Genomic DNA, 13,338 nt, shown 5'->3' with positions numbered 1-13,338 from the left:
CTTGTGGTGTATGTGCGTCTCATTGCGGTGGCTTCTCTTTGTTGCGGAGCACGGGCTCTAGGCTTACGGGCTTCAGTAGTTGTGGCCCATGGGCTCAGTAGCTGTGGCTCGCAGCCTCTAGAGTTCAGGCTCAGTAGTTGTGGCACGCAGGCTTAGTTGCTCTGTGGCATGTAGGATCTTCCCAGACCAGGGCTCTAACCCATGTCCCCTGCATTGGCAGGTGGATTCTTAACCACTGTGCCACCAGGGAAGTCCCTATACATATTTTTAAACATCTCAATTCTACTCTGTTAACAAATTTTAATTATACAATACAGTGTTATCAACTATTGTCACAGGTTACACATTGGATCCTTGGACTTTTTTCATTTTATAGCTGAAAGTTTGTACCGTTTTTATCAACTTCTCCCTAATAGTTCTACAAAACATGAAAACATGGAAAATTTTTGAACATAGCAGAAATGATTTCCAAATTTGTTACTAGAATGACTAAGCATGTCATGTGAATAAAAAATGAAAAATATGATTTCTCTTTTGGATGGAGAATAAAATTAGATCACAAGCTTATTGGATAAAAAAGTAAGAAGAAAGCCCATTAAAAAAGCAAATGTTACTCAGTTTAGCAGGATTTCAAAAATTATGTTGAGAAGCTCAAATAAAAATCAAATTGTGATTTTAGTGGAAAATAAATCATGAATTTAATTTTCATGTTAAAAATTTTGTATGTTAATAATGTTAGTAAAAGATAATGACCAACAACACAAACAAGATGTGCTTGGCTGCTTCACTTTAAAAAGAATTAAAAAACTTAAAAAAAAAAAAACCTTGGAGAAAGTGATTTTTCCAAATTGCAAGCAACTAATGTTAAGGATGCAACAAATGTGACATTTCATTAAAATAGAAGGAAATTACAACAAGAAATGAAAATATTTCATGACCATGCAGAGAAAGATTCATGTAAAAATACTTCCAAAACTAATTTTTATAAAAAATATTTTCTGGCCATTAGAAAGCAAGTTACAGTCTCAGTTGTAGAGAGATTGGAACAAACGGAGTCACACGCTGCTATTTTCAGTTTTCTGGATCATATCGCAGCATTGATAATTTTTTTTTTTTTTTTTTTTTTTTTTGCAGTACGTGGGCCTCTCACTGTTGTGGCCTCTCCTGTTGCGGAGCACAGGCTCCGGATGCGCAGGCTCAGCGGCCATGGCTCACGGGCCCAGCCGCTCCGCGGCACGTGGGATCTTCCTGGACCGGGGCACGAACCCGTGTCCCCTGCATCGGCAGGCAGGCTCTCAACCACTGCGCCACCAGGGAAGCCCCAGCATTGATAATTTTAAAGAGAAGAGTCTAAGAGATATTCTATGACTCTTGATGCTACTTTAAAATACTTTGAAAATCCAGTAAGAGTGATGGACGTGTATATCTTGTAACTAAACTCTTCTGTCATGTTTTTGTGTTAATAGTTTATCAACCAGCATTCTAATGTTTGAACATGATTTATTAATTTTCATACTCACTTTTGAATCTAAGTATTGCTTTAAATTTTGTTGAAAAATTCCATTTGCTACTGTCTCAGAGCAAATGCTAATGAATAAAGAACGATTTAACAACTACAGGGACTCAAGAAATGTCATGTGATTTGGCTGTCAATAGAGGCCAACCACGTGGAAACCATGACTAGAACAACATAATGAGTGAATCTGCAGAAAATTTATGAGATAAATATGTAATTAAAAAAATAAATGCTGGGGCTTCCCTGGTGGTGCAGTGGTTAAGAATCCGCCTGCCAAGGCAGGGGACACGGGTTCGAGCGCTGGTCCGGGAAGATCCCACATGCTGCAGAGCAACTAAGCCCGTGCGCCACAACTACTCAGCCTGCGCTCTAGAGCCCGCGAGCCACAACTACTGAGCCCATGTGCCACAACTACTGAAGCCTGCGTGCCTAGAGCCCGTGCTTCACAACAAGAGAAGCCACTGCAATAAGAAGCCCGTGCACCGCAATGAAGAGTAGCCCCCTCCTCACCACAACTAGAGAAAGCCTGTGCACAGCAACGAAGACCCAACGCAGCCCAAAATAAATAAAGAAAATAAATTTTAAAAAAAGAGCCCTCTTTAAATAAATAAATAAAATAATAAATGCTGATATTTTTGTGTTTTATGACCCACCTAAACATTGCTGGCCCACCCGCCGAACACCCAGATATGCACCATAAAATTTATTGATTTATTTTTATTTATTTTTTAAATTAGTATATATTTATTGGAGTATAGTTGCTTTACAATGTTGTGTTAGTTTCTGCTGTACAGGGAAGTGAATCAGCTATAGGTAAACATATTGCACAATAAAATTTAAATTCAGGGGCTTCCCTGGTGGCGCAGTGGTTGAGAGTCCGCCTGCCGATGCAGGGGACACGGGTTCGTGCCCCGGTCCGGGAAGATCCCGCATGCCGCGGAGCGGCTGGGCCCGTGAGCCATGGCCGCTGAGCCTGCGCGTCCGGAGCCTGTTTTCCTCAATGGGAGAGGCCACAACAGTGAGAGGCCTGCGTACCGCAAAAAAACCCCAAAAAACAAAACAAACAAAAAATTTAAATTCAGTTTTCTTTGAGATTTTGCCTAGTCTTATTACAAACCACAGTTTTACATATATTTTTCAATATTGTTGTTAAGAAGATATACTTTTCTACATTTGTGACTCATTTCTGTTTTGTAAGTAAGTTCATTTGTACCATTTTTTAGATTCCACATATACTGTACACCTGTAACTAACACAACATTGTAAATCAACTATACTCCAATAAAAATTTCTAAAAAAAGAAGATATACTTGTTAAAGTAGGAGAATAGAATATATTAAATTTTTTTTTAACAGCTTGTTAGCTTGCTGTCAAACTTAAATATTTAGACATGTGATGTGTGGGTTCCCAAGGGTCCCCTCAGCTCTCAGGGTTGGGTTGGCACTGCCGGCCTCATCTTCAAGGCTTATTATGAGGAACTTGGATGAGAGGAAATGTGGCAGCTTGTTGATGACGGAGGAAGTGATGTGCCTTCTCCTGCTGTCCCTAGGAAGTAGGGTTACTTCACACTTGAGCGTCTCACTATTTCCTTTCTACTTCGATGCTGTCTGTCTTCTTGACTGAAAAAGCGTGTTTCGTTTTTTTTTTTTCTGATTTTTATTGGAGTATAGTGGATTTACAATGTTGCATTAGTTTCTGCTGTACAGCAAAGTGATTCAGTTATACATACACATCTATCCACTCTTTTTTAGATTCTCATATAGGCCATTACAGAGTACTGAGTAGAGTTCCCTGTGCTATACAGTAGGTCCTTAGTAGTTACCTATTTTACATATAGTAGTGTGTGTGTGTGAATCCCAATCTCCCAATGTAACCCTCTCCCGCTTACCCCTGGTAAGGTAAGGGTTTTGGTTTTGAATGAACCCACCTCTGTAGAAAATCAAAAGAAATTTGCATGTGGATTTTTCCTCCATGCTTTCAGGGAGGATAAATGCCTGCCCATCTAGGAGAATCAGCCCCCTGTCACCATCCAGACCTATTAAATTTAACAATTTATTGAAAAGAAGGCTATACTGTTATATTTAAGCAGCTATTCCATATCTTATATGCCAAAGTTGTTAAAAATAACAAAGACTATTATCTTGAATGCGACAAACCAAATCGTGTTTTAAAATGTGATTAATTCCATGAGCTTGGACCTTTTAAGTCCATGTGGTAAGCAGTATTCCATGGGAACTTTCTCCGCATGTGTCCAACGACGTAAACAAAAAGTTAAAATACAGCTTACACTCTCCCGGGCATTCATTAGCATAGCAAAGGAAGCAGGAACTAACCACATTTTACATAAAAAGACTTTAGCAATCTGTGTCTGCTTGCATTAGCATTATTCAGTCTGTGGTGCCACTATAGAAACGATTTATTTATAGGCCTATCACCAAAATGTGTTCTTCATTAATTCATATTTTTCTCAGCCTCACATTACTTCTTGAACCCATCCAGGTGGTTTTTAAATGCTGACGGTAATTTAAAGCTGAGCAAAGTCACACACCCCTGTTTTTCAGGGCTTAAGAATTATTGATTGGAAACGACCTTATGGCTCATTTGATATTTTGTCCATTTGTTTGCCTCTAATTAACCTGAAGAATACCAGAGATGTTAGCTTGGCGGGACCGTGGGAGTTGAAATCCGCATTGGGAAGGGAATAAACCTTGAATGCCTTGCCAAAGATATTTAGAAGTGTATTTCTCACAAGATTAAAGCTGAAAATCCACAGTAACTGCAGGTTATTCCAACAATACAGTTCGGTGAAACTGTGTTATATTGAACATTTCCTTCTATATGACATTCATTAAAATAGAAAAGGCCTCATCTAACGCCTCGTAAAGTGACGTTTCCTCTATATAATATTTTCCTGTATGTAATGTTCAAAAAGGGCCATGCCCTGGAAAACATTACAAAGGGCTTTCCCTGTAGAGTCTGTGCTTGTTGTTAAATTTATTTTGGGTTGTCCTTTTGGTTAGCATTTCACAGCTCTTCACAGATTCAGTCAGTATATAATGGGGACGAAAGCACCACGGTTTGCCTTTAATTCTATTAATAGGAAGCAGCAGGAGAAAGTTGACATTCCTGGGTTGCAGGTTCTTGAGCACATTCTTTGCTTCTGATAAAGCTTGTCACATCTTCCATTTTTTTCCAGGGAAATGTGTTGCCTATGCTGTTCTCTGCAACCCATGGAATGTTTGGAAGTGATCTGATCACCAGAAAATCTTGTTCGTAAAAAAAAAAGTGACCCCCCTCCCTTCTGCAGAGCAACTTTACCCCTACGTGTGTTTCCATATTGCATTATACAGGCAAAGCCTCCATTTACAAAATGATAACTGATTTGCATTGCTATGGTGTGATTTGTCAATATCTGTTATTTTTCAGCCTAGCAAATGAGTCCATTAGACAACGAAAATGTATTCCTACATCATCAGAGAGCCCTTTGAAGTTTCTAGTAACATTATATACATATACTACAGTATATGTATATATATATATACAGCGAAATTTGTGCAGAGATTACCTGTCCTCTATTGCTCTATTATTCAGTGGTTTGTTCTAAGCTGATGTTAACCCCAAAGTACCCATTTATTTGAAAACATGTTTTGAGTGCCTACTATGTGCTATGCTAGACCCAAGGCAGAAGAGTGACACGGATCTCATTTGCCTGAGTATTTGGACAGTTAACAGGGGCTTGCAATAGAACCTGAAGAGGGTTGACATCAGCAGAGGGACAGGTTGCTATGGGGACAGATAACAGGGTGATCTGACCTCCTTTATGGGGGAATGGGTGTGGTGGGTGGCGTTGAATCTGATACCTGAAGGGTGGTAGGGACAAGCTAAGGGATGGGGAGGGTTGAAGATTGGGAAGATTCTCAGACAGAGGGAACATTGCTTGCAAAGGCTCAGAGGCCAGAGAGAATGTTCAAGGAGCCAACCGTTTGAGGCCAGGTGTGAGGGGAAAGGGGCAAACACGATGCCAGGTTGTCTGTCTCTTCTCAGCATGTTTCAGGCAGAGCAAATGACCTTTACGGGGTAAAGTAAACCACCGTAAAAAGGTACATCTGATAAGCCAGTTTTAGATTTTGAATTTAACTGCATCTCGCACGTACAAATTGATTGCGTAGGCAACCTTGCCAGGCCTGAAATTTAGACTTGCTCAGGGCAAGAAGAGATTTTTCCACGGTTTCTAATTGATAATCTGGGTGCCAAGAGGAGTTTATCCTGCTAAAAGGTTGTACTATTGAGTCTTCTTGGGGCTATGCTGGCCTGGACACACATTTGGAAGCGGAAAAGGCGCCTTCAGGATAACAGCTCCAAGCCTGCCGCAGAATGCTTGTGTTCTCCAGGCCGGGAGCGCAAGGACTGCCCTGTGCTCCCTGCTGGCCTCAGTCCCTCCTGCCAAGTGAGAGGGCTCCTACCCGTGGCCTCCTTAGTGAGGAGGGGAAGGGGGTCACCCAGAGATTCGGGGCTTCCTTCATCCCCAGGAAGCAGTGAGACAGAGAATAGAATCCATGTGCGTCCCTGTGTGCAGGTTTTATTTTTTCCCCTTTCTTGTAATTCTTCATTATTTTTTTCAAAGTTAGCTATTTTTATTATGAAGCTTTTTTCTTTCAAAAATGACCTGTGATCTAAAAAGATGATACAAATGAACTTATTTACAAAACAGAAACAGACTCACAGACTTCGAAAACAAACTTATGGTTACCAAAGGGGAAAGGAGGGGAGGGGGGATAAATTAGGAGGTAGGGATTAATAGATACACATGACTATATATAAAATAGATAATCAACAAGGACCTACTGTATGGCACAGGGAACTCTATTCAGTATTCTGTAATAACCTATATGGGAAAGAATCTGAAAAAGAATTGATATATGAATATGTATAACTGAATCACTTCGTTATACACCTGAAACTAACACAACATTGTAAATCAACTATACCCCAATATAAAATAGAAATTAAATTTAAAAAATGACCTGTGATCATTTTTACCAGATGTCCCCTGTTGACATTAATTTCTTCTTAAAGTTCTCATCACAAGAAAAAATATTTGTAAATCTGAATTGTGATGGCTGTTAACTGGACTTATTGTGGTGACCATTTCACAATGTGTACAAATATTGAATCATTTTGTTGTACACCTGAAACTAATATAATGTTATATGTCAATTATACCTCAATAAAAAATAAGAGTGGTAAAAGCAAGTGCTTTCCAAGTTTAAACAGCACAGAAAACTATAAACAGAAAACAAAAAACCATGTTCTTCTAAATGTTCCCCGTCTTTCTTCCTATAGGTACCACCATTAACAATTGTTTTGTGTATATTCTTCTAGAACTTGTTCCTTTCTATGCCCAGGTAGTTCTGTGGTGGGTACTGTGATGGGCCCAGATGTCCCCTTCAGGACCGAAGGACTTATTCCCTCACTTGTGGGGCGTGCATCCGGCGGACGGAGAGTAGATTGGTGGTTGCCAGAGGCGGGGTTGGGGGCCAGGGAGCGGGGGAAATGGGTGAAGGGGGTCAAAAAGTACAAGCTTCCAGTTATAAGATAAATTAGTCCCGGGGATGTCACGTACAGCTTGGCGACTGTGGTTCATAATACTGTATCGTAGATTGGAAAGTTGCTAAAGCGTAGGTCTTAAAATCTCTCATCACAAGAAAAAAACATTTGTAACTATGTCAGGTGATGGATGTTAACTAGACATTGTGGCCATCATTTTGCAAGATATACATATAGCAAATCATTATGTTGTACACCCGAAACTAAGACAACATTATACGTCAATTATATCTCAGTGAAACTGGAAAAAAAATTTAAAAATGAACAGTACGATGGCAGGAATCAGAAATGAAATTTTACAGCTTATATTTTTCCTTTTAAGTTAAATGACTCAAAATGGATACGATATCAGCAACTTGATAAACTGCAGTTTGGGGATCCTTGCAGGTTGGATTTCCAGGGAAGCTGACTCTAAAGCAGAGAGTAGTCCTGCAGGGTATTTATTAACGTGTGACCTTCAGAGCAACGCCTGTAGGAGGAGGGGAAGGAAGCAGAAATGAGAGAGGACAAAGCTGGGCTGCAGTGAAGTTCAAATAAAAGGCCTCAGTCGATCCCACGGGGAACCCTGGAGCTGTAATGCCCCACCGACGTTGTCCTATGGTGCTGGACCCTCACATCCTGGCATCAGATGCAGACCCCCTGGGAAGGGAACATGAACTTGGGCGAGCTGTCTCCTCTTCCTTTTAAGAGCAGAAAAGGAGAGAGGTCATTGCCACTCTTCTCAAAAGCCCCGGAGGTGGCAGCCGCGATGGCAGTGCTCTGGTGTCCACAGTGGGCGTATCACTTAGGGCAGTGCCATTGGAGACACTGTGACAGAAAAGGCTGGCACGGCTCCCTGGGGACAGCTGCTGGTGACTGTAGCCCAGCAAGGAGAGGCTGTGTTATCTCGCCCATCGTGCCTCCAGGCCTTTCTCTCAAGGAGCTTGCCAGGAGCTTCTGCTGGCAGGACAGAGGAGGGGATTGATAACAAAAACAGCAAACAGACAACATCTGCTGAGAGCTTTCGCAAGCCGGCTTCAACAGGCATTAACTCAGTCCTTGCACCAAGCCTCAGAATAATAGTGCTATTATTATCATCATATCCCAGATATGGAAGCTGAGGCAAAAAGATGTTAAACTCATTCAAAGTCACAAAGCAAATATACAGCAGATCTGGGATTTGAACACCTAAGCGCCCAGTGGCTTTATGCAAAAAGTCACTCTGGGAACATCATCTTTGTATGGTTGGCTAAAGGGATGAGCGTAAGAGAAATGACTGAAGATCACATTTTGATTGGACTGTCATGTCTGGCCATTGGGAATACATCTGTGGCATAAGGCTAAGAATTTTGTTGTTTCAAGGAGACAAAGGAATAGAGAAGGGGCTTTCTTTGTGAAAGCCCAAGGTTTTCCTTTTATCATGTAATTTGGGCTGTGTGGATCTCAGAATGCATTCCAAGTAGTTTTGGGTTTAGGGCTGACTTTGTCAGTGGGAATCATGTGCAAGGTCTGATGTGGGGGTTCTCTTGCCTCCGGAGGTTTCTACCCCTACCTGACAGTGCCTGAAATTCCAATATTAGATATTCATTCCTTTGAATGTTGAAGAGTTTTTATTTTACAGGATGCTCTCTTAAAGTATACATGTCCCTTTTGAGGGATACATTTAAATCCCTTGAAGGGATGGCAACTACATGTCACTATATCCTGAAGAGTGTTTCCAGAGTATGGAAGGTTAAGGAAAGCAGGAAAGGGAAGAGAAATACAGAAAAGTGTTTCCCGAAGAGGGTGTCAGTGAAAAATTGCTTCTTCAAGTCCCTGAATTTATATGCGGTAGCCTGATGACACATTCTCATAGAATTGTGATCAGTAATGTAAGTAAGTTTTACTGGGTGGGTTCTTCTTCTCCAAATGATTCATTTTTTAGGATGTTGAATGGCTATTTCAAGAAAAGTTAATTATTTAAAAACATTGTTCACAATTGCTAGTATATTCATACTTTTCTGAAGCTGTCCTGTGTCCCAGATAATGGTGAAAAGAGAGCTTATTTTAACACTTATCAGACAGCACATTAGATTACCATGGAGGATACAGTAAAACACCATAAAGTGTCTGTCTTTGAAACAATCAGACATCCCTTTCGATGTGACGGTTGTGTTTGTAGGTCCACCATGAAGACTGTTGATGTCTGATAGGTGCTGAATTTTCAGCAACATTCGATGGATCACCGAATTCATTATTTTCTATTACTCTGATTGTCATTACAATTAAGAAAAAAAATCACAGTTAAGATCCGACAGCACAAATAAGTATAAACAAATCACACCCAACGTGTTAGGAGCTCATATTCTGGGATAATTGATTAAGATGTGCAAAGAAAATAATTATAAGAGAATCATGGCCTGGATAAAAATAATGTATCATAAAAATATAAGGCCCTGAGTATTTATGAATAATGCAACGAAGTCTGTATTTTTGTATTGGCCTTTTGGGTTTTTCAAGAGGTGGTGAGAAATCACGAGACTGATAGCCGAGACTTTGAGTTTCCTCTTCTGTGAAAAATGTAGGCTAATGGTACCTTTTGTACACGTGTCGGGGTTATTGTGAGAGTCAAAGGAGGTTGTGTGTGCCAGGCCTTCTAAGCTATCACGGGTGAGATGTCATCATGGCAAGTTTGCTCAGAAAAGGCGGGTGGGGAGACAGAGGTTTCATGTCCCCATCACCAATGTTCACGTGTCAGAAGACAGCGTGGTTAAGTGCACAAAGTGTGGGCTGTGTTGGAAAGTCACTTCATTGCAATGGGGACCTGCCTTTTTCCGTGCAGTGGGTCCAAATGCTTATCCAGATTTTCAATCCTCCCCCACCCCAGCATGTTAAGAACCACAGTCTGGGAGAAGGTATTTTCTGTATAATTTTCCAAATGATCTGAGAGTAGAAGAAACAGTTTCTTTATGGAAATTTCATCAATTAGAGTTGATGGAGCACAGACTAAGTACCAAAGGGATGTAGCTCTGTTTAGAACACTGATCCTTCACCAGAATCTCGTCCATCAGGGCTGCATGCCTTAAGTTAACTGATTCACTTTAGATTTGACTTGCAATTTCAGATAATGCATTAATTGCATGTCATGGCATAAAGTGTCACAACAGCAATATTAGCATGGAATTTGGGTGTGTCTACATGGATCTTGGTGAAAAATTAATTCCATTTTCTTTGCATAATTATGATAGGGGAAACAAAATATAAAGAATTAAAAGAACAGATATTAAAAATTAAATTTTAAAACACTTCCAAATAAAATATTTTCAAAAAATTTTAATGAGAAAATTGAGCTTGCTTTTATTCATTAGGCTTAATGCTTGAAATGACTGCGTGAAATTGATCAAGACTTGTAGATGACGATCTCTTCAATTTTTAATATTTCTCATGGATGAGAAGCTTATTTCAAAATAACTTTTGAAATGACTTACCCCAATCAAAAATTTACAAGTTGAAATTATATTTTAAGATGTCTAATAGATTTTGCTCTTTTTTTTTTTCCATTGAAAATATCTAAGGCTAATGTGCATGGATTCTAAATCTAATGGGACTTTTTTTTTTTTTGGCTTTTATTTTATTTTATTTTATTTTGGCCGCACCAGGCGGCATGGGGATCTTCGTTCCCCGACCAGGGATCGAACCCGAGCCCACTGCAGTGGAAGCGCGGAGCTCTAACCACTGGACAGCCAGGGAATTCCCCCAATGGAATATTTTCATACCAAGTATTTCAAACTAACGAAGCTCTAACTTTGGGAAAGTGTGTGCGTCGTCAGAGTCGTCATCATGCAGCCAGATTGCACAGCCCTGAATGGACCATCAGCCACCGACGGGCACAGGAATTCAATCCGTGTGAAGCTCAGCACCGGGACCCCTACCTGTCCTTGAGCCTGCAGGAGCCCCGTCCTGCCTTCCCGGTCTGACATCTCCAGTCCCCATGCCGACTGGCTCCTGAGTCCTGGGCTGCTGCCCTGAGCCCTTCCACTGGGGCAAAGGGATACGAGTTTCTCCGGCAGCTGCATGGCCCTCGTTCAGATGGCTGAAGTGGACATGCAGATGGCAGGACACCTGAGGAGGGACAGGAAGTGCTGAGATGATGCTCATTCTCTGGCTGCCTCTGGAGACAAGTTGGGACCACGTAAGGCGCCAACCGTGGATGAGGCCCTTGATGCTGGAAACAGTGGCTTGGGGACTTTAAACACTCCAGGGGACTCTGCTCCCCCAGGGCTGAGGGGAGCAGTGTCTCCATTCAGGTCACACTATAGCAGGAAAGCTCTGGACTGGGATTTTTCAAACTTTGGTGTGCATCAGAGTCACCTGAAAGTCTTGTGGGAGCACAACTGCTGGGTCCCATCCCCAGTGTCTGGTCCAGTAGGTTTGGGGTGTAGCTTGAGAATCTACATTTCTTTTTTCTCTTTTCTTTTTGGCCGCATCATGCGGCTTGCAGGATCTTCGTTCCCTGACCGGGGATTGAACTTGCGTCCTCCACAGTGAAAGCGCAAAGTCCTAACCACTGGACTGCCAGGGAAGTCCCAAGGATCTGCATTTCTAAGATGTGTCCAGGTGATGTTGACACTGCTGGTGGGGAACCATACTTTGTGAACTACTGCTCTAGAGTGTGGGATTTCCAACAGGATTTTATGTAATTCCCCACTTTTCTTCAATACATTTCTAGAATCCATCTTTTAAAATATCTATCCTTCTGTCTTTAAGGATATTTATAGTGTCCAAAAGTTTCTGGCCATTCACAGACTTTAAGATGTGCGGTTTTGAAAATCTGAGAGCAGCCCAAATAAAAGAATTCTTAATTTTGCCAAAACACAAAATTATGTTTCATGTTGAATAACCACTGTGTATATGAGCTGGCAGTCAGGAGCTGGTGAGTGATTCCTCAAAGGTCAGTGTCAAAACTCAAACCATCCTTGTGTGCTACTCAAGGCTATTGTACCCTTTAAGTGAATAATTACACATTCTCATGCCGGGGTCGCAAACTCAAATGCCTGAAGGATTCAGGGAATCGGTTGCACATAAGTGGAGAGAGCCGGGTGGGGAATGTGGTGACCTGATGGGCTCGTGTCCATCCAAGGACAGAACCTTCCAGAGCTCTGGCTGACAGATGCCAGGTAGGAAGTTGGGGCTGCTTCGAAATCCGGATCTTTACATGAAATCTCTCCCTGCCTTTTCATGTCAGCCTCTAGAAGGCCCAGTAAAACACATTTGTAAGCCAACTCTAAATTTACTTTTACCATCCAAAAATACCCCACCGTTTGAGCAATACTGAAGAGTTTGGAAACCTAGCTTTTATGAATGTCAGGTACTCACAGTTCGACATTTTAAAAGAGTTTCGTTTAAATCTGTGCCTGCCCTTTACAGCAATTTTATTGTAATGAAGGAAAAGAAATGTACTACGGACTTTCATTCTTGGGACAGGACGCTTCTCACAGGAAAACTCAAACGGACTTGAGAAAGTATGAATTCCATGCCACGAGTATGTGTTCTGGTGCCAAACAGAGACCGTATTCTCTGTGCTGTGCCTTATCATTATTCACATTCTTTTACTAGCCTGAAAATCGTTTTGGGAAACAAACCTCCAGTTGTTGAAAGCAGAGATAATTTTCCTAAAGTGAAACAATTTGCCATTCAAATGCTTTTATCCAAGGACCAAAGTTACCATATGACAACTGAGGTGTTTATGGTCCATTCCCAGTTATCTAGCACCAGGCTGTTGGATTTTCCTATTAATTCTCCTCTCCTTTGCTTACCCTTTGACTATGTTATTGCTCGTGCCCCTGCCAATTGTAAGCCCGGCCGATGGAACGGTAGGATGTGGTTTTACTAGCAATTCTTTTAGGAGTTAGGTTGAGAGGCTCTTGGAATCGAAGCCTTAATTGGAAGTTAGGGTTTTGGCATTTTTCATTTGTACATTTTCCTGCCAATCCTGCTTTCACTGAAGTAGCTGGGGCTAACTAGGATTTGCGTTTCTTCTCTTTCCAAAACACCCAGGATTTTTGATGTTTTGCCTTGAGAGGAAAAAATGTCAATCTTTTATAGGAACAGGATAAACACCAGCCATCAAGTGAGAGCTAAGTCAAGGGTCAGCGCATGGAAAAGCCAGCCAGTGGCCTCCTTGATAAATCGCCTCGCATCTCTAGGCCTAGAAAATGAATGGGATGGATGGGCAAAATCGGTGATTTTCCCACTGT

This window comes from Grampus griseus (assembly GCF_964374135.1).
Source record: "Grampus griseus genome assembly, chromosome: 6".
In the NCBI taxonomy this organism is placed as follows: Eukaryota; Metazoa; Chordata; class Mammalia; order Artiodactyla; family Delphinidae; genus Grampus; species Grampus griseus.
The sequence above is the reverse complement of the archived record's forward strand: the minus strand, read 5'-3'. Positions refer to the sequence as shown.